Below are 23,961 nucleotides of genomic sequence, written 5' to 3'. Positions count from 1 at the left end.
TTTAATGTTGATAGTGGCTTTATTCATCACCTCCAGTAATTGTGAACAACCCAAATGTCTTTCAATGTGTGAATTTTAGAATAGTGATACAAGGACTTAATGGACCAACAACTGACAAGAACCGTGAATTTGAGCACATCCAGTAATATTATGCTCAGTAGCATACTGTCTAGAACGTTCAGAAAAAGCAAAAACACAGAACAGAAATCTAATCAGGAATTGCCAGGAGTGGGAGCTGATTTTATAATCCTGAGGAAACTTTTAAGGTGGGGATAACATTTAACTAAACCACACAGATGTCACAGAACTACACTCTAATTATGAATCTCATCTAATGTGAATTGTTAATAAAAGCAGCTTCAAAAAGTCCACAGGGGCCATCTTTCATATTTGCAGATTTTTTTTTCAAATTTGCAAATTTGATAACCCAATGTTTAAGGGAGCTTATAGAGAAACGGACACTCTTGTACAAGAGCATAAACTGGCTCAAACCCCACAGAAGGCCGTTTGGCACAATCTACTAAAATTAAATTGCAGAAACTTACTCAGCCAAAAATAATTCTTACCTGATACTCATCTGTGTGCAGACTTGAGCTTATTTACTACTTTGTATATACTTACAAATGATGTAAACCCAAATACCATATAACGGCACACTAGCCTCTACATCAATGAAGATGGACTTCATGGAAGGACCAGAACACATTGTTATCTGTGTAACAGTATATACAGTATACAAGGTTTTTGGCTTTAAAAAATGGTGAATCATTATACTCATTTGCTGTGTACACTTCAAAAAAACTAGATACACAAGACTAATGGCAATGATTATGGGGGAAGGACTTAGAGTTGGGCCAATGGGGGAGAAATGGAAGTCTGTGGCCTAAAGAGCAGGGCGGTTTCCTGTCCTCATAGTCCAGTATTATCTGGTTCAACGGTGACCTGAGAAAAAATGCAGGTGGGTGCTGGGTGACAAGCCAGACACTAAGGGAGCTAAATGCTAGTCCAGAGCCGACAAAAAGAAGGTTCCACTACAGCTGGTACCACCCATTCAGCTCCCACTCCTCTTAGCAGAGGCTAAGATCCCACAAGCTGGCCGAGTCAAACCACACTTCCAGGCAGATAAAAATTTAAAGACACAAAAGAAATGGATCAGTTGTTTAATTAGGTTCTTTTGTAAGAAATTTAGAACACCAATTTGTGAGGGTAAACTCCATTTGTGAGATAAAACACAGAGTGGAGGTAGCCCTGAAGCTGAGGAACAGCTTTGATTTTTGGCAGAATTTGCGAGTCCACAGCTTTCTGATCAACCTTACGCTGCTCTGTAATCTCGTATTTCTCCTTCTCTGTGTCAAAAATCTCTCCTTCCTGGTGTCAGGGTTTACGCAGCTTCTTCTTCTTGAAATAAGCATCAGTGAGATGTTTGGGGATTTTCACACTGCTTATATCAATTTTGGTGGAAGTGGCAATGACAAATTTCTGGTGTGTTCTACGCAGAGGAACTCACTTGGTTGAGGGCCAGAGGTCCAGTCACAAGTACCAAGCCACTGCTCAGTTGCTTCAGGAAAACTACCCTCTTGCCTCTGTGGCGCCCAGTGAGGATGATCAAAATGGTCCCAGGAGTGACGGTAGCTCGCAACTTTTTCACATGCTGACTGAAAGGTTTTTTGCCATGGCTCAACAGCTTGCGAGGCACATCTTCAGTAGGATAATAACTAGGCATTTTGTGAAATTTAACCACTCGGGTACCACCATTCTTGTCACCACCAACTGGTTTTGTAACGGTAGCAAGAACCTTCTCCATCTTTTTCTTTTCAATCCTGGATTTAGCTGCCGAATACTTCCTCTTGTACATGGCTTTTATGGAATACATAGCCGATCAGGAATATCTGCCAATTCCTCTGACTAGGACAGGGTTTCGGCTGCAGTGGGGCTTCCCCTTCTTTGGCGTTTTAGCCTTTAGATTACCCTTCTTTGCCTTGCCACCATCATTAACCTTCTTGGCTTTAGGTTTCTTCTCCTTAGTATCCGGCTTCTCGGCTTTTTCGCCCGTCATCTTGCAAGATGGAAAAATCAGATTTAATTCTGAGGGAGATGGGAACCACTAGAGATTTATCAACAAAGGAGTGATATGATCTATAATTTTAAAAGATCACTCTAGTGGTTATATGGGGAATAGACTTAGGGTAATAAGAGACAGAGATGAATTATGGGTCAATTTCTATAGTCTAGGAAATGATGATTTGGTCTTATGGTGGTAGAAGTGGAATTGGAGAAAAGTGTCATGATCCAGAATATATTTTGAATAAATAGTTGACAGGATTTGCTGATGTATTGGATGTAGTGTATAAGAGAGATATTACAATTTCTGGTCTGCAGTTGTATGAATTATGTTGCTAAATGAAGAAATGTCAACCTTACTAGAAGTCAAATGAATAGAAATTAAATAAGTATTTTGGACTATCAAATTAGCCAAGAAAAATTTAACCATTATAACCAAATGAGTGTTCTGTTCTCATGGGGACTATGGTCCTTAGGCCTCTGGTATGAAGGACATTTGTGACTGTGCCCATAAGTTGACCACCTGCCTTCTGGTGTGTACACTGCCAGTGTGAATTGAGAGGTCCTCGAGCCTAGGGTCTAGTCTAGGCTTTCTTAATGAGCCAATGAACTAGTCTCTGTCTCTGACCTTTAGTCTCTCCATATGATAAGTAAGAAGCTTAGGGTAAGTAACTTAGCAGCCCTGACATTCTGTGATACTTTCCAATTAAAATATGCTTAGAAAATTTAAGAAGCATTCTACAGCATAGAACCAATTCCTCCAAGATATGATGATACTAGCAAATGCCAGGAATAATACATTTGCTGCCTACTGAACAGAAAAATCCAGAAGCTTCCATTTTCTCTTGGGAAATGCAAATATTAAGGTCTTACTGGAAAACACAATGGCTTTGGAATTGAGACAGACATGGAATCTAATCTCATCTACCATGCCACTTCATTTCTCTGAAACTGTTTATTCATCTGTAAAATGGAAGTGATACTAATCTCAACATTGCAAGACTCTAATGTATGTAAACCTCGGAGCACATTGCCTGACCCATAGTGGATCAAAATGGTATTTTCTTTTCTTCCCCTTGTCTTCCTTCTCTCTACTATATTCATTCTCTTCCTAGCACCCAATATAATGCCTAGTGCATGTTAGAGATAGCTGAGGTGGTAGACTAGTAAAAATACATACTACTACCAAAGTTCATATCAGACACTTCTGGAGACTTTGTAAAAACTGATCTCACTTTCCCACCTTCCCCTCTGATAGAAATCACATAAGTCTGGACATTAGACCAAACAATAAGAAATCAAAAACTTGAGAAAATAGAGTACTGGTCTAGGAACCACTTGTATCCCTTCAGATTTATAAGATTTGTTTCATCTCCTTAGTGGGAAGATATTTAAATTCAACTAATCAAGTTTAATAGCATAAGGGTAGCCTCAAAAAACATACCAATCTTGCTGGTTCACATTGCCAGTTTTTCAGTCTGGCTCAGAGAAAGGTACTGAGAGCCCTTCAATTCTAGTCACTGGCTAGAATTGCATTTTTATGACTTTTTTTTATCATTATAGTCTCAGATTGGAATAGGACTGAAGACAGATGTGTACATTATCAGAACTAGAAGGTATTACAGAGATTTGTTGGATCAACACCTAAAATTCTCCTTGCTCATCTCAATGAAACAAACAAGGAAGCTGACAAAGATAATTGTCCAAAGTTACTTCATAGGAATAGAACTGAGATTAGAACACAGCTCACTAAGATTCTCAGTCCAGGGTGGTTTCAACTTCCCTTCTTCCGAGGTCATCTAAGCTATCTCTCAGTGAGAAATAAGTGTGGATATTCCAGAGCCAGAGACATGAATTATTAATTGTTACTGGCCTTTTTGGATGTCATTTCAGCACATTTTCAGCTAATAGTGACCAACAACTCAGTAGCATTTCTTAAAATATTCTACAAAAGAACTCATAAAGCTAAAGTCAAGCTCCTCCAATTTAAAAAAAAATGCTCCTTTGAAGGGCAAGAAAATCAGCACTAAAAAATCGACTTACTCAAGATCATATTGCTATTCAGCAAAGCTAAAAATTGAACCAAAGTCATCTAATTCCAAATTCAGTGTTATTTCTACCCCACTGGGCTACAAATCAACATTATTTGATAAATTTTTACTGATAATCAAGTATTTTTTAAAGAATACATGCTCATGTGTATACATGGATACACACACCATACCTGTGTCTGCTCTTTGAATATGGAAAACAATACAATGGGTTTGACTTGTATTTCCCTGATGGCAAGTGATGCGGAGCATTTTCTCAAGTGCTAGTGGCCATGTCTATGTTTTACTCTGTGAAATTTCTGTTCATGTCTGTTGCCCATTTCATGATTGGATTGTTTGTTTCTTTCCTGTTGAGTTTAATAAATTCTTTATAGATCTTGGATACTAGCCCTTTATCTGATATGTCATTTGTAAATATGTTCTCCCATTCTGTATGTTATCATTTAGTTTTGTTGACTGTTTCTTTTGCTGTGAAGAAGATTTTTATCTTGATTAAGTCTTTTGGGTTTTCTATGTACAGTACCATGTCATCTGGAAAGAGGGGATTTTGACGTCTTCTTGGCCAATCTGAATGCCTTTTTATTTCTTTTTGTTGTCGACTGCTGAAGCTAGGGCTTCTAGTAATATGTTGAATAGCAGTGGTGAGAGTGAACATCCCTGCTGTGTTCCTGATCTTAGGGGAAAGGCTCCCAGTGTTTCCGCATTGAGGATGATATTGGCTGTGGGCTTTTTGTAGATGGCTTTTTGCTGAGGAGTGTTCCCTCTATCACTCTGAAGAGTTTTGATCAGGAATGGATGCTGTATTTTGTCAAATGCTTTCTCTGCATCTATGGAGAGGATCATATGGTTCTTGTTTTTCTCTTGTTGGTATGATCTATCACGTTGATTTTTGTTATGAGTGTTGAACCAGCCTTGTATCCTGGGGATAAATCCCACTTGGTCATGGTTAATCATCTTCTTAATGTACTATTGGATCCTATTGGCTAGTATCTTGTTGAGAATTTTTGCATTTGTGTTTATCAGGGAGATTGGTGTATAATTCTCCTTTTTGGAGGCGTTTTTGTCTGGTTTTGGAATTAAGGGGATGCTGGCTTCATAAAACGAGTTTGGAAGTTTTAAGTCCTTTTTATCTTTCGAAACAGCTTTAGTAGAATAGGTATTGTTTCTTCTTTAAAAGTTTGATAGAAATCCCCTGGAAGCCATCTGGCCCTGGACTTTTGTGCCTTGGGAAGTTTTTGGTGACTGCTTCAATTTCCTCCCTGATTAATGGCCTATTTAGGTTTTTTCTCCCCATATAAGTTAGGGATCTCTTGTCTCTTGCTGCTTTAAGGATTTTCTCTTTATCATTGGAATTTGCAATTTTACTATTAAATGTCAAGCTGTTGAAGGGTTTTTGTTGATTTTAGGGGGGTCGCTCTATCTCCTGGGTCTGAATGCATGTTTCCCTCCCCAAATTAGGGAAGTTCTTAGCTGTAATTTGTTCAAATATGCTTTCTGGTCCTCTGTTCCTTTCAGCACCATCTGGAACCCAAATTAAACATAGATATTTCCTTTTGAGACTGTCATTTATTTCCCTTAGCCATTCTTCATGGTCTTTTAATTATTTTTCTCCTTTTTCCTCAGCTTCCTTCCTTGCCATCAATTTGTCTTCTATGTCACTCACTCTTTCTTCTACCTCATTAACCCTCATCATTAGGACCTCCAGTTTTGTTGCATTTCCTTTAAATGATTTTTAATTTTGGCCTGATTAGGTCTAAATTCTGCAGTCATGAAGTCTCTTGAATCCTTTATGATTTTTTCCAGAGCACCAGTAGCTTTATAATTTTGCTTCTGAATTGGTTTTCTGGCATCGAATTGTAATAGAAATTCTGTAACTCTGTAGCAGAGAGTACTGTTTCTGATTCTTTTGTGGTGAGTTCTTCTTTCTAGTCATTTTGCTTAGTGCAGAGTGGCTGTATGAGCGGGCTGAGTCAATAATATCAACCATGAGCTAAGTAAATTTCACTCTAGATGATTCTGAGTGGTTCTAGAGGGTGATCCTCTTGTTTCTGAGTATATTAAGTTCTGTATGTTAGAAGATGCTCAGTCCCAAATTTATATAAACCAGAAATACTTGTAGAAGGCCCTAACCTTGACCATCAAAACAGAAATGAGATAAAAGAGGTGGACAGAATGGGAATGAGGAATCTCAGAGAATGAACCAGCATGGAACCCAGAATGGCTCTGAGTTTATGCTGATCATGTTTTAGAAGGTATTAACTTCTGCCATTGTAGAACAAAATGAGGCAGAAAACACAAAACAAAAAATCATATCTTGTATATATCGCAAAATTGAGTATGTTGAAGGGAATCTAGAAGTGGAAAATATATCTAGGACCTGTAATGGTAGAAATATGAAAATAAAAATGGAAGAATCTTAAAAATGAAGAGGTAGTAAAATATTGTAGCTAAGTTGGGAAAGGAGAAAAATACTGGAAATTTACAGTCTGATATAAAAATGAGTTGTTCTTGAAAAATGAAGAAAAAATATATATAGAAAAAAATAGGAGGGGTACCCTCTGTTTCTATATACTGTAAATCCCTTGACTTCCCCTGGAGCTTTCCAGGGCTGCTTGGTCAAGAACCTGCTTTCCCTGTCTTCCAGCTGGTCTTCTGGGGGAGGGCCCTGCTGTGCTGATTCTGAGGTGTGTGCACCTGGAGGAACTGCCAGGCCACCTGCCAGGTGCTGGGCTCAGTGGGAAACAAACATTTACCCGGTGAGGCCTCTGTTCCCTGGTGGCCACACCCGTCCCAGGCACAGAGTGATACAAGGAGGAACAACACCACTGGCGGTGGCCAGGTCTCCAGCTCTAGAGTCAACTCCCTGCGGTAACTACTGCAGACACCCAGTCTGCACTGGCCTAGATGCTCCTTGAGTGGCACGGGGACGCTGACCTGCACTGCTTGGGGGGCGCCCAGTGGCAGGAGAGTCCTCACTGTCCTGTGCCCTCCCCACCTCTGCCTGTCCAGGGGGGAGTACAGGATCTCTGGCTTTGTCCACCCAGTGCCCTGGGATCCGGGGCCTGTGCTGCTGGAATCACGCGCCTGGGGCCTTGGCTCATGAAGGCAGCAGTGTGCAGACCCCTCCATCTGGAGCCACCGCCTTACCGACAGGCTTCTCCCTGATGCCCCGCCGGGTGCACACTCCAGCCCTTTACCAAGATTGGCCCGCAGTTTGTGGGGCACTTTACCCGGTGCGTACTTCCTCTATTTAGTAACTCTGGGAAACTGGAGCCTCCAATGCCCTTCCTGCAGTTCTGCTCCATTTCCCTGCTAAGCATTTTTCTGTCCGGGAAGAATCTGGTGCGGATTTTTTAAAGTTCCTGCTTCTCCAGGGCTGGGTTTTCTTATCCTGAGGCTCCCTCCACCCGGCTTTAGCTGGCTCCTCATGGGGCCCCTCCCCCACTTGATTCTTTTTTTATTCCCCCCCCTTTCCTACCTTGTTAGAAATGAAAACCCTTCTCTCTGTAGTACTCTGGCTGTTCTCTCTTTAAATCTCAGGTCAGGGATCCCTGGGTGGCTCAGCGGTTTGGCGCCTGCCTTTGGCCAAGGGCGAGATCCTGGAGTTCTGGGATCGAGTCCCATGTTGGGCTCCCGGCATGGAGCCTGCTTCTCGCTCTGCCTGTGTCTCTGCCTTTCTCTCTCTCTCTGTCTATCATGAATGAATGAATAAATAAATAAATCTTAAAAAAAAAATCTCAGGTCAAATTTGTAGGTTTTCAGGATGGTTTGAAAGTAATCTAGGTAAGTTGGTGGGGCCAGGTGAGTTGGGGATCCCTAATCCTCTGCCATCTTCTCCAACCTCTCTTATTATGTTCTTTATTCTTTCTCCCTCTCCTTTGAGGACTCCTGCTACCAAGAGTGAGTCTAGAGCAAGCTAGGTCTTGCATGCTCATTGCATATTATCAGTGTTGGAAGGCTCCTAAAGATCATGGAGTCTAATCTCCTTTGTGCAGCCAGGGAGAAACTGAAGCCAAGGAAAGGATAAAAGATCTTAATCTGTCTGGGGAATGATGAAGGTAAAATAAGAACTCAAATTTCCAGGATGCTCTCTCAATGATAGCATTGTAGCCAATAAGATAGCATGATCAATGTGGTCATTCTGATAATATGGAAATGATCATCATGAGTTGATAATATTTTGACACCTTTGTGTAATTCTTAGAAACTCCCAGGGAGACTCTTTGATGTAACCTTCTAAACTGCGAACTATGAGGAATTCAGTGGGAATTTCATGTGGAATAGGGTTGTCTTTTATGGGGTCTGTCTTAGGGAGGTAGTTGTGGCAGAGTGGGAAATGCTTGTGCCTCAGAGTCAGACAGACTTGGGCTGGAATTCAAGCACAGCACTTACTGCTGTATCGAGATAGAAAGCATTAAATATGCTTGAGCTTTTTTGTGAAATAAAAGTTATAAAGAACATAAGCCACTTAGGAACATCATGAGGATTTAATGAGGCAAACTATGAAAGTGAGAAAGCACATGAGAGGTTATGTGTAAAGTTCAAAATGAAAAAGAACTAAATAGGACTCAGATTCTATCTCTTTATTTCGTCCTGAATTGAGTAATTGGGTGGTATGTATGTCTGTGTTTGTGTGAGAGTGTGTATGTTGGAGTGAGGGAGGGAGGGAAGGAAAGATTGAGATTGTTTTAAATTATTTCTGGCAATGCAAGTGTTTGGAAAGTAATCACACTGGCAAACACAAGTCTACTCATAAATCAGTGATCATAGAATATTTTAAAAAACAACTTTATTGAGGTATATATTACATATTATAAAATTCATTCACTTTGAGTGTACATTTCAATGATTTTCATTAACTTTACTGAGTGTTGCAGCCATAATCATCATAACTCAATTTTCATCCTGAAATAAGGACTTTTTCATCCTCAAATAAGAATCATCATGCCTATTTACATTGAATATTTTTTTCTCTCCCCCAGCCCCAAGTAACCACTAGTGTACCTTCTGTCTCAATTAGCTTGCCTTTATGGACATTGTATAGAAATTGAATTACACAATATGTGGTCTGCTGTTTCTGGCTTTTTTACTTAACATTCTTTGAGGTTCATCTATGACCCTGTATGTCAGTCCAATCATTTTTTGTGACTGAATAGTATTCATATATAACAATTTGTTTATCCATACACCAGTTGATAGACATTTGGGTTGTTTATACTTTATGGGTGTTATAAATAATGCTTCTATAAACACACTTCTTATTTCCCTGCTGTACTCACCAAGCAAAGATACACCAGCCAAAGGAAGCATCTTGGTTCTTTGAAAGTAGAATAAAAAATGTATTTGGAAGTATTTCTGTTTACTGGCTAATAAGAATTATTTCCAGAGGATCAAAAATAAAACACAACTCTGCTATCTGCCAGTAGCCACATATATATGGTTCAAGATCTAACAAAATTTCTGTAAATGACCAATTTATGATGGAAAAGTAATCAAAATTTACCTACATTCAATGTAAAACACCAAAAATCTTGATAGTGAGGTAGGCAGGGAATTAGGGGCATGAGAGATTATCTTCCCAGTATAGTAGGACTGTGTGTTGAGGACAGTACTGCAGCATTGACACTCTTACCTAACCTGTGTCTGAGAACTTTGGAGAAGAAAGTTGCTCTCCCAGATTCTTCACTGTCAAAATTAAAATCCAGGTATACAGAGAAGAAAATAGTGAGCCAAACAGCAAACTCATTCTTGGCAAACACCTCTCTTCCCTTACAAATAAAAACAACTTATTTTGTTAGTTCAAATATGGACAACTATTATGTATGCTCAGGGACATGTTGAAAATGTTTTTATCAAGTGCCCTTTATGCTTCCACTGACTGAGAACTCTCCAGTAAAACAAAAATACACAAAAACAAGGTGCTCAAAGAAAGATGTCCACACTTTAAAAGCAATGTAAAGGAAATCTTTAAAGGCACTCTCCAAAAGCAAACAATTGAGTGTAATATTTGCCATGACCAAATAACAATTCCAAAGAAGGAAAATATATTTCACCTCACCTACATAAGATCCTTTAAAAAGCAAAGTAAAATTTCATTTCCCTATTTCAATGGCCAACTCCAATTTTTGAACTTTAGAAAGGAAGTTAGAACCAAGGTGATTCTGGGTATGGCTTGGAATTGTCACGTAATGTTCACACCATGAGGACTTTGCTCTTGACTGGCACGCCTATGCACTGAGATTGCCCTAGAAACCAAGGCTAGTATTTGCATTGCCACAGAAAAATTCAGTGCCAAGAAGCTATTCTGGACTAGGTATTCCAGCCAGGAAGTTTATTTTCTTGGGTGGGGCTCACACTGAACTTTGCAGTTAATGAGTTTATAAACACACTACTGGGGGACTACTACCCGGCTGCGGTTTTTTTATTGCAATATTGCCCCCAGTTCCTCTATGGTAACTGTAACACCCTAAAGCAGTTGTTAAGGGGAAGCCTTGAGGCAGTGAAGAAAGCTTTGCTCTGGGAATTAGAAGACTTCAGCCAGATTGACCTCTGGCCTAACAAGCCATATATCTAATCTGAGCTGGTTTCCTCTTCCTTAAAAAGGGATAAAAATAACACCCAATTCAGGGTCTTAGGAGGATGAAATGGGTGTAAATGAGCTTCATAAATTATAAAGTCTAGATCAGGCACAGTGAAGAGGGGACTATGTCATTTTTATCATTGTATTATTGTTATTATTACTCTGTTACAATCACTATCTTTCCCATAGAGCAGCAGTGTTGGATTTGAACCACTTCCAGGTGCATGGTGACCTTTGAACACCTCAGAGAGACCTGCTGAAGCTGAATCATCATCTGTTTGGGTGCTAGTTCTTACCCTACCAGAAGGTGTAGACATGACTAATTAAAGCCAGTGAGAATAAACCATCCCAGAAATAAAAGAACAGAGATGTGCAAAAGCTTCTTATCTTGATGAAGTCCCAATAGTTCATTTTTGCTTTTGTTTCTTTTGCCTTCGTGGATGTATCTTGCAAGAACTTACTGTGGCCGAGTTCAAAAAGGGTGTTGCCTGTGTTCTCTAGGATTTTGATGGAATCTTGTCTCCCATTTAGATCTTTCATCCATTTTGAGTTTATCTTTGTGTATGGTGCAAGAGAGTGGTCTAGTTTCATTCCTCTGCATTTGGATGTCCAATTTTCCCAGCACCATTTATTGAAGAGACTGTATTTCTTCCAGTGGGTAGTCTTTCCTACTTTATTGAATATTAGTTGACCATAAAGTTGAGGGTCCACTTCTGGATTCTCTATTCTGTTCCATTGATCTATGTGTCTGTTTTTGTGCCAGTACCACACTGTCTTGATGACCACAGCTTTGTAGTACAACCTGAAATCTGGCATTGTGATGCGCCCAGATAGGGTTTTCTTTTTTAAAATTCCCCTGGCTATTCGGGGTCTTTTCTGATTCCACACAAATCTTAAAATAATTTGTTCTAACTCTCTGAAGAAAGTCCATGGTATTTTGATAAGGATTGCATTAAACGTGTAAATTGCCCTGGGTAACATTGACATTTTCACAATACTAATTCTGCCAATCCATGAGCGAGGAATATTTTTCCATCTCTTTGTGTCTTCCTCAATTTCTTTCAGAAGTGTTCTATAGTTTTTAGGGTATAGATCCTTTACCTCTTTGGTTAGGTTTATTCCTAGGTATCTTATGCTTTTGGGTGCAATTGTCAATGGGATTGACTCTTTAATTTCTCTTTCTTCAGTCTCATTTTAGTGTATAGGAATGCCACTGACTTCAACAAAACTAAAAGACAACCTACAGAATGGGAGGAGATATTTGCAAATGACGTATCAGATAAAGGACTAGTTTCCAAGATCTATAAAGAACTTATTAAACTCAACAGCAAAGAAACAAACAATCCAATCATGAAATGGGCAAAAGATATGAACAGAAATCTCACAGAGGAAGACATAGACATGGCCAACAAGCACATGAGAAATTGCTCTGCATCACTTGCCATCAGGGAAATACAAATCAAAACCACAATGAGTATACCACCTCAGACCAGTGAGAACGGGGAAAATTAATAAGGCGGGAAACCACAAATGTTGGAGAGGATGTGGAGAAAAGGGAACCCTCTTACACTGTTGGTGGGAATGTGAAATGGTGCAGCCACTCTGGAAAACTGTGTGGAGGTTCCTCAACGCATTATAAATAGACCTGCCCTACGACCCAGCAATTGCACTGTTGGGGATTTACCCCAAAGACAGAGATGCAATGAAATGCCGGGACACCTGCACCTCAATGTTTATAGCAGCAATGTCCACAATAGCCAAACTGTGGAAGGAGCCTCGGTGTCCATCGATAGATGAATGGATAAAGAATGTGGTTTATGTATACAATGGAGTATTACTCAGCCATTAGAAATGACAAATAGGGCAGCCCAGGTAGCTCAGCTGTTTAGTGCCTGCCTTCGGTCCAGGGTGTGATCCTGGAGACCTGGGATCGAGTCCCACGTCGGGCTCCCTGCATGGAGCCTGCTTCTCCCTCTGCCTGTGTCTCTGCCTCTCTCTCTCTCTCTCATAAATAAAAAATAAAAAAAATAAAAAAAAGAAATGACAAATACCCACCATTTGCTTCAACGTGGATGGAACTGGAAGGTATTGTGCTGAGTGAAGTAAGTCAATCGGAGAAGGACAAACATATGTTCTCATTCATTTGAGGAAAATAAAGAATAGTGAAAGGGAATATAAGGGAAGGGAGAAGAAATGTGTGGGAAATATCAGAAAGGGAGACAGAACATAAAGACTCTTAACTCTGGGAAACGAACTAGGGGTGGTGGAAGGGGAGGAGGGCAGGGTGTGGGGGTGAATGGGTGACGGGCACTGAGGGGGGCACTTGACGGGATGAGCACTGGATGTTATTCTATATGTTGGCAAATTGAACACCAATAAAAAATAAATTTATTATAAAAAAAAGAAATGTGAGAACTAGTCCATAAAATTAAGCCAGTCTTTTACAGGATATGAGTTATTGATATCATTTTTTTGTCTTTTTTTAAGGATGCCCAATAAAAAGAAGAGACATATAAGACTTGGCAGGGTAGTGGGGGAAAGGCAAGACAACAAGAAGCCCATGATCTCCTATGTAAACACACATTCTATAAGACAATTTTCAGAATTCTACAATCTTAGAAGAAAGTTTAAAACTCTTCTAAGCTACAACTGCCTTTTGCCCAGTAAAGAAATACCATCTAGCTGTACTTGACTTATTTTTTTTTTTAAGAAATAGGTATCTCAAAAAAAAAATAGGTATCTCAGTATTCACATGGTAGCATCTTCCACTATTCTTTTCTTTTTCCTTTTTGGCAACTGGTTAAAACTTCAAACCACCAGATAATTGAAAACATATCATGGAACCCCAAAAGGTAACCTAACCCCATTACTTGATTATCTAGATGGGGAGACTGAGTCCCAGAGAAGGGATATAATTTTCCCAAAGTCACATAATTGGCTAGTGGCAGAGATAGGATTAGACTCCAAGTATCCGACTTCAGGGCCCAGTGGCTTGTCTATTTCTCATACTTAAAGGAGTGGGCCCAGGTTTAAGACTAACTACTCAAATAATTAGATTGTAGCTTTTATTTCTTCCCCCCACTCCCACTGACTAATATTGGCTCATTTTATCCTCAACAGAAAAAATTCCAAAATACCTTCCTGAGTCAGGAAGGTGTGGCCCTTTTGGCTTACTTATTCACCTTACTCACCGTGGTGACTAATAATCTCCTGTAAGTGAAGACATCTTAGTCTTTGATTCCACCATATATGTTACATGACAATTCCTTTATTTTTGAGAATGTCATGATATCTTTTGGGATATTTAAGCGGTATCATAACTATAGTCACCTTGGGAAGGATAGAATGGATTTCTGGTCACTCAAAAAACACTTAAGTGTCTTCTATGCTAGGGATTCTGTTAGGTCATTGTGTCAAGAGGATAAACCAGAGGTGAATAAAACATCTTTTCTACCTTTAAGAAATCATAATCTTGTGAGGAACACAGAAAACATGTATATTTAACTCTAATCCAAGACAAACTATAGCCATCCTCCTATTCCCCATGAACACAGAATAATACCTTCCATTTTAAGGACTGATGGTGAGGCTGACTCACATCCCTCCTGTTATGCACTCAATAGTAAAATTGATAGATAGAGCTAGTATCCAGAATAGAAGCAGAGAAGAATAGCTTCTGCCTCAATCTCCAGCTTCAGCTCTGAGGAACAGCTCCAAAAAACACCTCACTCTCTGCAGAAGGCATTCAAGTAGAGCAGATCAAGAAGACATCTAAAGGAAAGTTTTAAGGCCTAGCTTGTGGTCCCAGGTAGATGCATTGCTTACCCACTGGCACTAGGGGCTTTTTCTCCTAAAAAGATTCTCTAAATGAGGTCTTTTTTTTTTTTATTGGTGTTCAATTTACTAACATACAGAATAACACCCAGTGCCCATCACCCATTCACTCCCACCCCCCGCCCTCCTCCCCTTCTACCACCCCTAGTTCGTTTCCCAGAGTTAGCAGTCTTTACGTTCTGTCTCCCTTTCTGATATTTCCCACACATTTCTTCTCCCTTCCCTTGTATTCCCTTTCACTATTATTTATAGTCCCCAAATGAATGAGAACATATAATGTTTGTCCTTCTCCGACTGACTTACTTCACTCAGCATAATACCCTCCAGTTCCATCCACGTTGAAGCAAATGGTGGGTATTTGTCATTTCTAATAGCTGAGTAATATTCCATTGTATACATAAACCACATCTTCTTTATCCATTCATCTTTCGTTGGACACCGAGGCTCCTTCCACAGTTTGGCTATCGTGGCCATTGCTGCTATAAACATCGGGGTGTGGGGGTTCCTCAAACAGTTAAAAATATACCTGCCCTACGACCCAGCAACAGCAGTAAATGAGGTCTTTTAAAGAAAGAATAACTAATTGCTCAGCCTATATTTTAAACAGACACAACTGTGTAAAATGAAAAAACAAAGAATGACACTAACATTGGAGTAAGAAAAATTTAACTTCGAATTGTGGCTCAGACTCTAACTAAACAATCTCTAGACAGTTTTATTTTCTTTGGGCTTATTTGGCCACCTGTACAATTAAAAGAACACCTATACCTTTCCTAGTTGGGGTGAGGAGTCAGTGACATGATGGATTCAAAAGCATCTGGCACATAGTGGGAACTTAAGAATTAATAAATTATAAAGGAACTTGTCACAGCAACCCATCCTGCTCCTTATGTAGTGTTTCTCATCACTTTGGAGGAACCACCATTGTCCCAAATTATATAGCTAAAAATGTCACAATCTTATTTAACTTGACAACATGCCATGTGAGAAATGGTAGACAAAACAGGCTGTTTTACCTGAGATCAGAAGATGCAGGAGGATCTGGTCTCCAGCCTTCTGATCTATAAAGAACTATCATGAAAGAGAATAAACAGACTGCTTTGAGTGGCCCCAGGGAGAATGAGTAGGACCTCAGAGTGGAAACCATAGGGAGAATGAGTTCAATTTAACAAAAGGAAGAACTTTTGTAGAGTCAAGGCTTTCCATGAAGGGAATGGACTCTCTCAGAGATCATTAAGTTCATTCCCTCTGGAAGTGTTCAAGCAGAGACTAACAAGGATGTTTTAAGGTGAAGTCAATTGCAATGAAAGAAAATTATGATTCATGAAAGCCTACAGTATGTCATACATTGTGCTAGTACTTTATCGGGTTTATCTTCTTTCATCCTCCCAATAAAACTAGTATGTAAGTACTATTCTCCCTGTTTTTCAGAGTAGAAAACTGAGGCTCAGAGAAATTCAATATTTCTCACTGGACTTATAGCTGGTATTATAAGTGGGTGGAAAGAACAACTCTTTCTTGTTGGCACTAAATGCTGTAGTATCATATATATATATAGTTAAGCCTCTGTGTTCAGCTCAGGTTATGATCCAGGGAACCTGAAATGGAGCCCCACATGGGGGCTCCCCGTTGAGCAGGGAGCCTACTCCCTCTCCCTTTGCCTGCCACTCCCCCTGTTTGTGCTCTCTCTCTCTGTCAAATAAATCAATAAAATCATTTTTAAAACATAAAAAGAAATTATGCTCCCCATATATTTCTAAATGCTCTATAGAAATAAAATCCTGACTAAGAATGATGGATAAATAATATGTTAAAATCACAGACAGCAAACAAGTAGCAGACTCAGGATTTGAATAGAGCTATTTAACTCAGAAAGTGGATATACTTTCTATTGTACCATTCAGAGAAGTAGACAGAACTGAGATTGGAATGTACAACCTTTTAAATTTTAAGCCAGTCACAAAAGATTCTGATTCTTTTCATCCCTCCTTTTTAAATCCCATATAATTTACCAACTTTTAATTCTGTAGATTCAACTCTGTGATGTCTTATTAAATTTATTCACTCCTTTCTATTCCCAAAGCCACTACCTCAGCTCCAGGGTCTCATCCCCTCTCTGTATCTGGTTTATCCACCTCTTGTGCTTTCCTATTGCAATCGAGCTGACTCATATTTACCAGATTATTCTTCCCAAAATATAAATTTGACTTTTTTCTTTAGTTCTGAAATCTTCAATGGCTTTCCAATGTTTGTACAAACAGAAACTCTAGCAACTAAGTTTTCTTTCTTTTTTTTGCAACTAAGTTTTCAAGTTTGCCACCAATCTACCACAGCAAACTTAATTTCACTTTTCCCTAATTGTACTCTAAAATCCAGTTCAGCCTGTGTTCTTTTCACATACCCTGATCTTTGCTGCCTCCAAAGAGTTGTTCCTGTTTTTTTTTCCTGCATTGATTGCCTTCTCTCCTATCTCCACCTGTTGAAATCCTATCTGTGCTTCATGATCCATCTTTAACAATAATAATAATAGTCAAAATTTATTGAGTGCTTATTTTGGTGCAGTCACTGTGCTAAGTTTGTACAAATATTTTACCTGGATTATCTAATTTAATCTTCACAAAAACTTGAGGAAGTAAGCACTATTATTGTCTATTTTAGCCTGGAGCAAATCAGAGATCTGAAAGGAGGGAAGTAATTCTACTTGTCCAATGCCACACAAGTTAATAAGTGGTGGGGATGGGATTTGAACTCAAGTAGTCTGTCTCTGGAGCCCTAAAAAGTATGATAATGTCAAAAATGTATTTATGAGGGGATCCTTGTGTGACTCAGTGGTTTAGCGCCTGCCTTCGGCCCAGGGTGTGGTCCTGGAGTCGTGGGATCGAGTCCCACATCCGGCTTCCTGCATGGAGCCTGCTTCTCCCTCTGCCTGTGTCTCTGCCTCTCTCTCTCTCTGTGTGTCTCTTTCATGAATAAATAAAATTTTAAAAAATGTCTTTATGATTATCCTTGACACAACTTGAAGTGATCTTTATTTGACAATCTCAAATCATTTTGATTAAACCTTTAAAAGACTATCTTGTGTCATATTTATTTGTTCTTACACCCATAATGAAACCATCAGGTCCCAGTGCACCTTAAGCATCTTCTTATCTCACACAGTGGTGACAAAGAGTAGGTACTCAGTGAGCCTGTTACGTAGAATTGAAGGTATATTAGGGTAAAGGAGGGGATAGGAGAGTTATATAGAGGAAGATGTTCCACTGTCTCTTGTCTTAGCCACCGTACATGACACAACACTGGCCAACACTGCTAATACCAGTCCAAACCAGACTTTGTAGTCTCTGCTGTCCCAGGGTTCTGGTGGGTCTCTTTTTATCCCCTAGTTCTCATAGCTGTGTTAGCCTCTGCCAGTGTTTGAGGTAAAGCAGGATCAAAATATCACTGTTCTGGGCTTGGCTTTCTGGAGCGAGGGATCAAGTAAAAACCCAGTCAGTGGGTGAGGGGGCAGGCTTAAAGCCTCCAAATAGAACCTGAGTGTTCTTTACACAAGCCCTGACTTGCCTAGGGATCACGTGGGTGGACTGGCAGCTCAACTTCCCTCGGGATGCTTCACGTGTCTGATCCAACCCCCCACACCTCCCCTAAGCTCCCAGCCTCCTTCTTTTCCTTAGCTCTAAATCCCAAGTGCTCAGGGTGTTTGGAAACGTCCAGGCATGTTCCCAGAGGCCATACAAGTCCAGGAAAAGCCTACACAGGTTCGCACTGGCCCTCCAAAGTCATTGGGGTATTAACCCAGGTCCTAGGCACCTTAGCTTTCTCCGGACACAGATGGATGGACAGACCCACCACCAGAATGCCTTCACAGACATTCCGCTTTTGTAGCTCCTTAGTAGGGTCACCCTAATCTGATCCTGAACCTCCACCCTTATGTCCCATAGGTCTGGGCAGCCTTGCCATGCCAGGGAGTGTTCCTGCACTTACCCTGTAAATACATGGATGGATGAATCTTGCTTCAGCAACAGAATTCCTGGACAAACATGCCTCAGCACAGGCCACACATACCCCCAAGCCCCCACCCCTCAGCCCCCAGCCTACATACCACACTCACAGTAGATAAAATCCGTTGCAATCACTCAGGCTAATTTCACATCCCTGTGTAGAAATAACAGCCTAAACCCATTCTCCTTTTCTTTTATAATAAGCCTACTTCTCTGCCCCCATTAGGCTCCCAAAGCAGCGACTAGACTACTGGAGTGTCTAGGCATGTCTATGCAAAGAAATCCCACCCCTGAGAGGGACACAGTGCTGCTGGGAGGCGGGGAAGGGGAGGTAAACAGAGACCAAGCCACTCCTATGGAAGGAATCAAAAAGCTTCAGGGACTGTGGGCAGACTGGGAGTTAGATTTTTGCCTGGTTTGTGGGAACAGACAGAGGGTCAAGTAGTCAGAGGCACTATGCAGACTTCTTTTGTAACTCTTGCACAGTAGGATGCAGCTAAGCTCCTCAAAGTTCTGTACATGAATGTTAGCAGGGCTGGAATTTTTCAGAAAATTATGTTGGAAAGGTAACAATTTTCAGACACATGGAAAAGCCCCTTCTCAGCTCCTGACCTCCTTTTTTCCCTCCTTTGTTCAGAAAAGTAGATAGGATTTGGAGAGGAAGAGAGGAGACATAAAACAGGGGAAAGACCACTCAAAATCAAGGAGAATTTGCTTGTGGAATCACCTTCTCTGGAACGCAGAGTCTCTATACAAATAAGGGGTTATACTAAATAGACTTTAAGGGTTTTTTTTTCCAGCAATGAGTCTCTGGTGGTTTAGAAGTTTATAATAACAGAGGCATCAGTGGATAAGTACTGGAATGTTACTAATCCCTGACCTTGAAGAACTTCCAGAGGAAGAGGGGAGATAAGAAAGACTGGACATAGTCAAAGAACTGCATACAACACTGAATGAGTGGCCATACTATGAGGTACAGGCTAGACGGGCAGCAAGGGAGCAGAGAAAATGGAAAAACATAAGAGAGAAAATATGGCCAAGGAAGGGAAATGCTCTTCAATAGAGTGAGGGGGCCTAAAAAAATGCAGAGGATCAAGTTGCATTATGGGTAAAGAGAAAGGAAGCTTAAGCCAAGGCATGGGAGAGGGTCCAAGCAATGTGTCATAATCTGACTCTGAGGGGCCTCACCTGGTGTGGGCAGAAGCCGTATGCTAGTTTAAGGTAAGGTCTCAGTACGTAGGCTGCAATCAATGCCTTTGGTAGAAAAAAAAAAAAAGAGGATGAATAGGCTCTGAGGTGACTTTGAATTGGTCCTGAGTGAACTCCCAACATGGCCCCTGATTAAAGCTAGGACCAGAATGGGGCCTCTTAGACTGCTACTGTGGGCTAAGGCCTAGAAGGAGGGTAAACTGAGTTAGAATCCTAGATCTGCTGCTCAGTAACCTCCTCTGTAAAATGAGAACAATTGTAATCCCTTCTTCAAAGGGTTGTTTTGAAGATTGAATGAAGTAATACATGTAATAGTACCTGGAGCATGGAAAATGCTATATAAGTATATGTTATCATTATTTCCTTGGGTCATTACCCAATAGGTAAAATGCAAGTTTAGGAAGGCATCGTGAAGGAATAAAAACTCTAGAATCCACAGATCTCTATTCCGACTCTGGTTCTAATACGTAATAGCTATTGGCTATTTAGCAGAGAACTTATCCTCTCTAAGCCTCAGTTGTCCCATCTGCAGATAGAGATTTATAATATTTTGTTTATGAATTTGTGAATTTAAAGTGAGCTAATGTTCATAAAGCAAGGAGAATACAATAGGTGCTCAAAGGATATTCTAGATCCTAGAGTTTAAAAAAAATGGGTTTGGCTGCAGGGTAGGAAATAAATTGGTGGAGTAAAGGCTGGTTATAGATACTAATTAGGAGATTATGAAGAGGTTGGTCTATGGTGATGATAAAAAGGGAATGGAAGCAGGAGAAATTGCAAAGGTAAAGTTAAAATCTGTGGTGTCAAGGGAGGATCTTAGTTATTATGGCAGAGTGTCACATCTTGATATAAGCTTCACTTGGCCTGTCTTGCCCCTGTCCCCGGCACCCTGTTTATTTCCTTATTGGCACTAACTTAAACCCATAATCATTTAATTAATTTTCTTACTTGCTTAATGTCTGTCCTTTCCCTCCAACTGGCCATCATCATGAGGGAACAATAATTCTTGGAAATAATTTATTATTTGCCAGGCACTCTTCTCAATATTTTGCATATATCAACTCATTTAATACTTGTAACTACTCTAGTACTAGTCACAATGTAGAGATGAGAAAACTGACACATAGACTGACTTGTACAATGTCAAACAGCTAGGAAATGGCAAGGCTGTGAAGGAGCCTGATACATAGTAGGAGGAACAAAACAAATTACGAGAGGACTAAGATGCAAAAGACAAAATGGAAGAGGCCAGGAAGACTTTGAACATATTGAATTTCAGTTGCCAAGGAGCCCCACATGTTAAAATGTTTTCCTGATGAAGAAATGTTAGTTCGGAGCAAGAAAGACCCTTTAGCCTGGGGACATTCACCCACCTGGCGCAACCATGCTGTCTTTTATCTATTTATTTTTAATAATAAATTTATTTTTTATTGGTGTTCAATTTGCCAACATACAGAATAACACCCAGTGCTCATCCCGTCAAGTGCCCCCCTCAGTGCCTGTCACCCATCCACCCCTACCCCCTGCCCTCCTCCCCTTCCACCACCCCTAGTTCATTTCCCAGAGTTAGGAGTCTTTATGTTCTGTCTCCCTTTCTGATATTTCCCACACATTTCTTCTCCCTTCCCTTATATTCCCTTTCACTATTATTTATATTCCCCAAATGAATGAGAACATATAATGTTTGTCCTTCTCTGATTGACTCATTTTGCTCAGCATAATACCCTCCAGTTCCATCCACGTTGAAGCAAATGGTGGGTATTTGTCATTTCTAATGGCTGAGTAATATTCCATTGTATACATAAACCACATCTTCTTTATCCATTCATCTTTCGATGGACACTGAGGCTCCTTCCACAGTTTGGCTATTGTGGACATTGCTGCTATAAACATCAGGGTGCAGGTGTCCCGGCGTTTCATTGCATCTGTATCTTTGGGGTAAATCCCCAACAGTGAAATTGCTCATGCACATGAGAAAATGCTCTGCATCACTTGCCATCAGGGAAATACAAATCAAAACCACAATGAGATACCACCTCACACCAGTGAGAATGGGGAAAATTAACAAGGCAGGAAACCACAAATGTTGGAAAGGATGTGGAGAAAAGGGAACCCTCTTACACTGTTGGTGAGAATGTGAAATGGTGCAGCCACTCTGTCTTTTATTTTTTAAACACAAGTACCTTCTAGCTAAGATGGGAAATTCATCAGGTCAGGATTAGGGGCCTATCTACAACCTCAGCCTCAAGGGCTCACCCAACTTTTGTGCTGTCAACTGCATTGCTCTACCTCTTTTGATCCTACTTAGAAAACTGAATATAAGGACAGGGAGCCATGTTAGGCCATTGGCAGCACTTACCTGAGTAAACTGAATTAAAAGGACATTTGCTGGTACATTAGCTAGGGGACAGCATAATCAAAATTATTCATTGAAGAAAATATGGAAAGGAACACTTACTGAGCATTTATAAATCATGCAAATATGCCCCTTTGTAGCTTACAACAGTCCTACAAGATAGGGATTACTATCCCCATTTTACAGATTAAGAGACTTGTATTCCATAATGCTTCCTCTCCTGGAGGATAGAAGGAAGCCTGAGATAAAGGTACTAAGGAAACTTCAGAGTCCACAAGCAGTCTCATTATTTGGAAAGTTATCTTAGGCAGCATTTATGAAACTACTGTCCTCTACCATAACTTGTCTGTAATAGTGACTAACCTTCACCAAGCACTTGCTAGGTACTATTCTAAATGTTCTACATGGATTAATTTATCTCATCTTCACAAAAACCCTATGAAGCTAAAAACATTGGAATCATCCTTGCCCCCTCTTTTTCTCACATCTCACATTCAATCCTTTAGCACAACTGATCAGATTTGTCTTCAAAATATACTATGAATCCCACAACTTCTCAGCACATCCACTGCAACTACTCTGTTGCAAGCCACCATCATCTTTCAGCTACATTACTGCCATAGCCTACTACAGGTCTTCTTGCTCTTGACCTTACTCCACCCTAGTCAGTTCTCAGCACAGCAGATAGAGTGATCCTTTGAAAATTCAAATCAGCTCAATTCTGTCCAAACCATTCCAATGGCTGGTTTCTAATTCAGAGTAAATCCAAAGTCCTTAATAATAGTCTACAATGGTCTACCTGACTCCATCCCACCTCCATCACCCTATCCTTATATCTCTAATCTCATCGGCCACTGCCCCTTGGCAAATCCATATCCAACCACATGGGGCCTCTTTGCTGTTTCTTCTCAAAGCATTCTCTAGACTCAGTCTTTGTACTTGTTCCTTCAGTCTGGGCAACTCTTCCCTCAGATATCTGCATGAATCCTTCCCTCACTTCCTCCTAGTATCTGTTCAAACTTCACCTTAAAAGAGAAGACTTTTCTAAAACCCTATGTAACAAAAACTAATGGAATTGCCAGGGTCTTTTGGACTTTTCCTCAGCACCAGACCCCCTACCAAGAACCTGAGGTGGGATGTGAGGGACAGTAGAGTTAAGGCTCTCAGCTCTGCTCTCTATGGGGGAGCCACTCTGGCCCCCATACCTGAGCAGTAGAAGTGAGGTTTAGTCAGCTCATCTCTTGGGGGATTTCTCTTTACTTACTCTTAAGATGGACAGGAGTCACTTCATGAACTCAAACCAAGTACTCCCAGGTAAAGGGTATCTCTGATTATACTTCATTGATGGAATCAGCCTGAAATGATGCAGAATGGATAGGAGCAACCTCCCCACTCCCTATTTCTGTAGCCAGAGATGTTCTACTGTGGCCCAGTGAGAGATTCAGGGCTCCCTAAAGCCACCCTCAGCTCCCTCTCAGAAGTTACTAAGGTTACTTAGGGGAATGTTGGTCATTCCTCTAATTTCAGAGTTTGATGCAGGCAGAGTGACCTCTCATGTGATATATAGACATAATGGGGACCTTAAAGCCCCTCTGGAGACTAGGAACAGAGAGCAAAAGCAGAGAGTGAAGGCATCAGGGGATACTGGGGTGTATGGGGCAGTCCCTATGGAATCCAGCATCTATAGGGATGTACATGCCTGAGTACCAAGATCAGTTCCTGATGCCCTTTTGTCAGTCTATATGATATATGTAGATAAACATGGCCATAGATGTCTGAGGCAATGGCATATACAGTCTTGGATCTTCTGAATTTGAAAGGTAGGACATAAGAAAGAATGACTCATAGTCCTGGGATTTTTCAAAGTTCAGT

General features: G+C 40.4%; 1 long non-coding RNA gene and 1 pseudogene across 1 annotated transcript; one reads left to right on the top strand and one right to left on the bottom strand.

Annotated features, from left to right (window-relative positions):
- Positions 1–1,170: 1,170 nt before the first annotated feature.
- On the bottom strand, positions 1,171–2,077 carry LOC144308642 (large ribosomal subunit protein eL6 pseudogene; annotated as a pseudogene).
- A 4,783-nt stretch (positions 2,078–6,860) lies between these two features.
- Positions 6,861–12,729, top strand: LOC144307759 (uncharacterized). The gene is made up of 2 exons (XR_013374479.1): positions 6,861–7,345; positions 11,880–12,729. It is a non-coding gene; the product is annotated as an uncharacterized LOC144307759 (long non-coding RNA).
- The last annotated feature ends 11,232 nt before the right edge of the window (positions 12,730–23,961 follow it).

This window comes from Canis aureus, chromosome X (assembly GCF_053574225.1).
Source record: "Canis aureus isolate CA01 chromosome X, VMU_Caureus_v.1.0, whole genome shotgun sequence".
NCBI lineage: Eukaryota > Metazoa > Chordata > Mammalia > Carnivora > Canidae > Canis > Canis aureus.
This window is presented reverse-complemented; position numbering and strand designations above follow the sequence as displayed.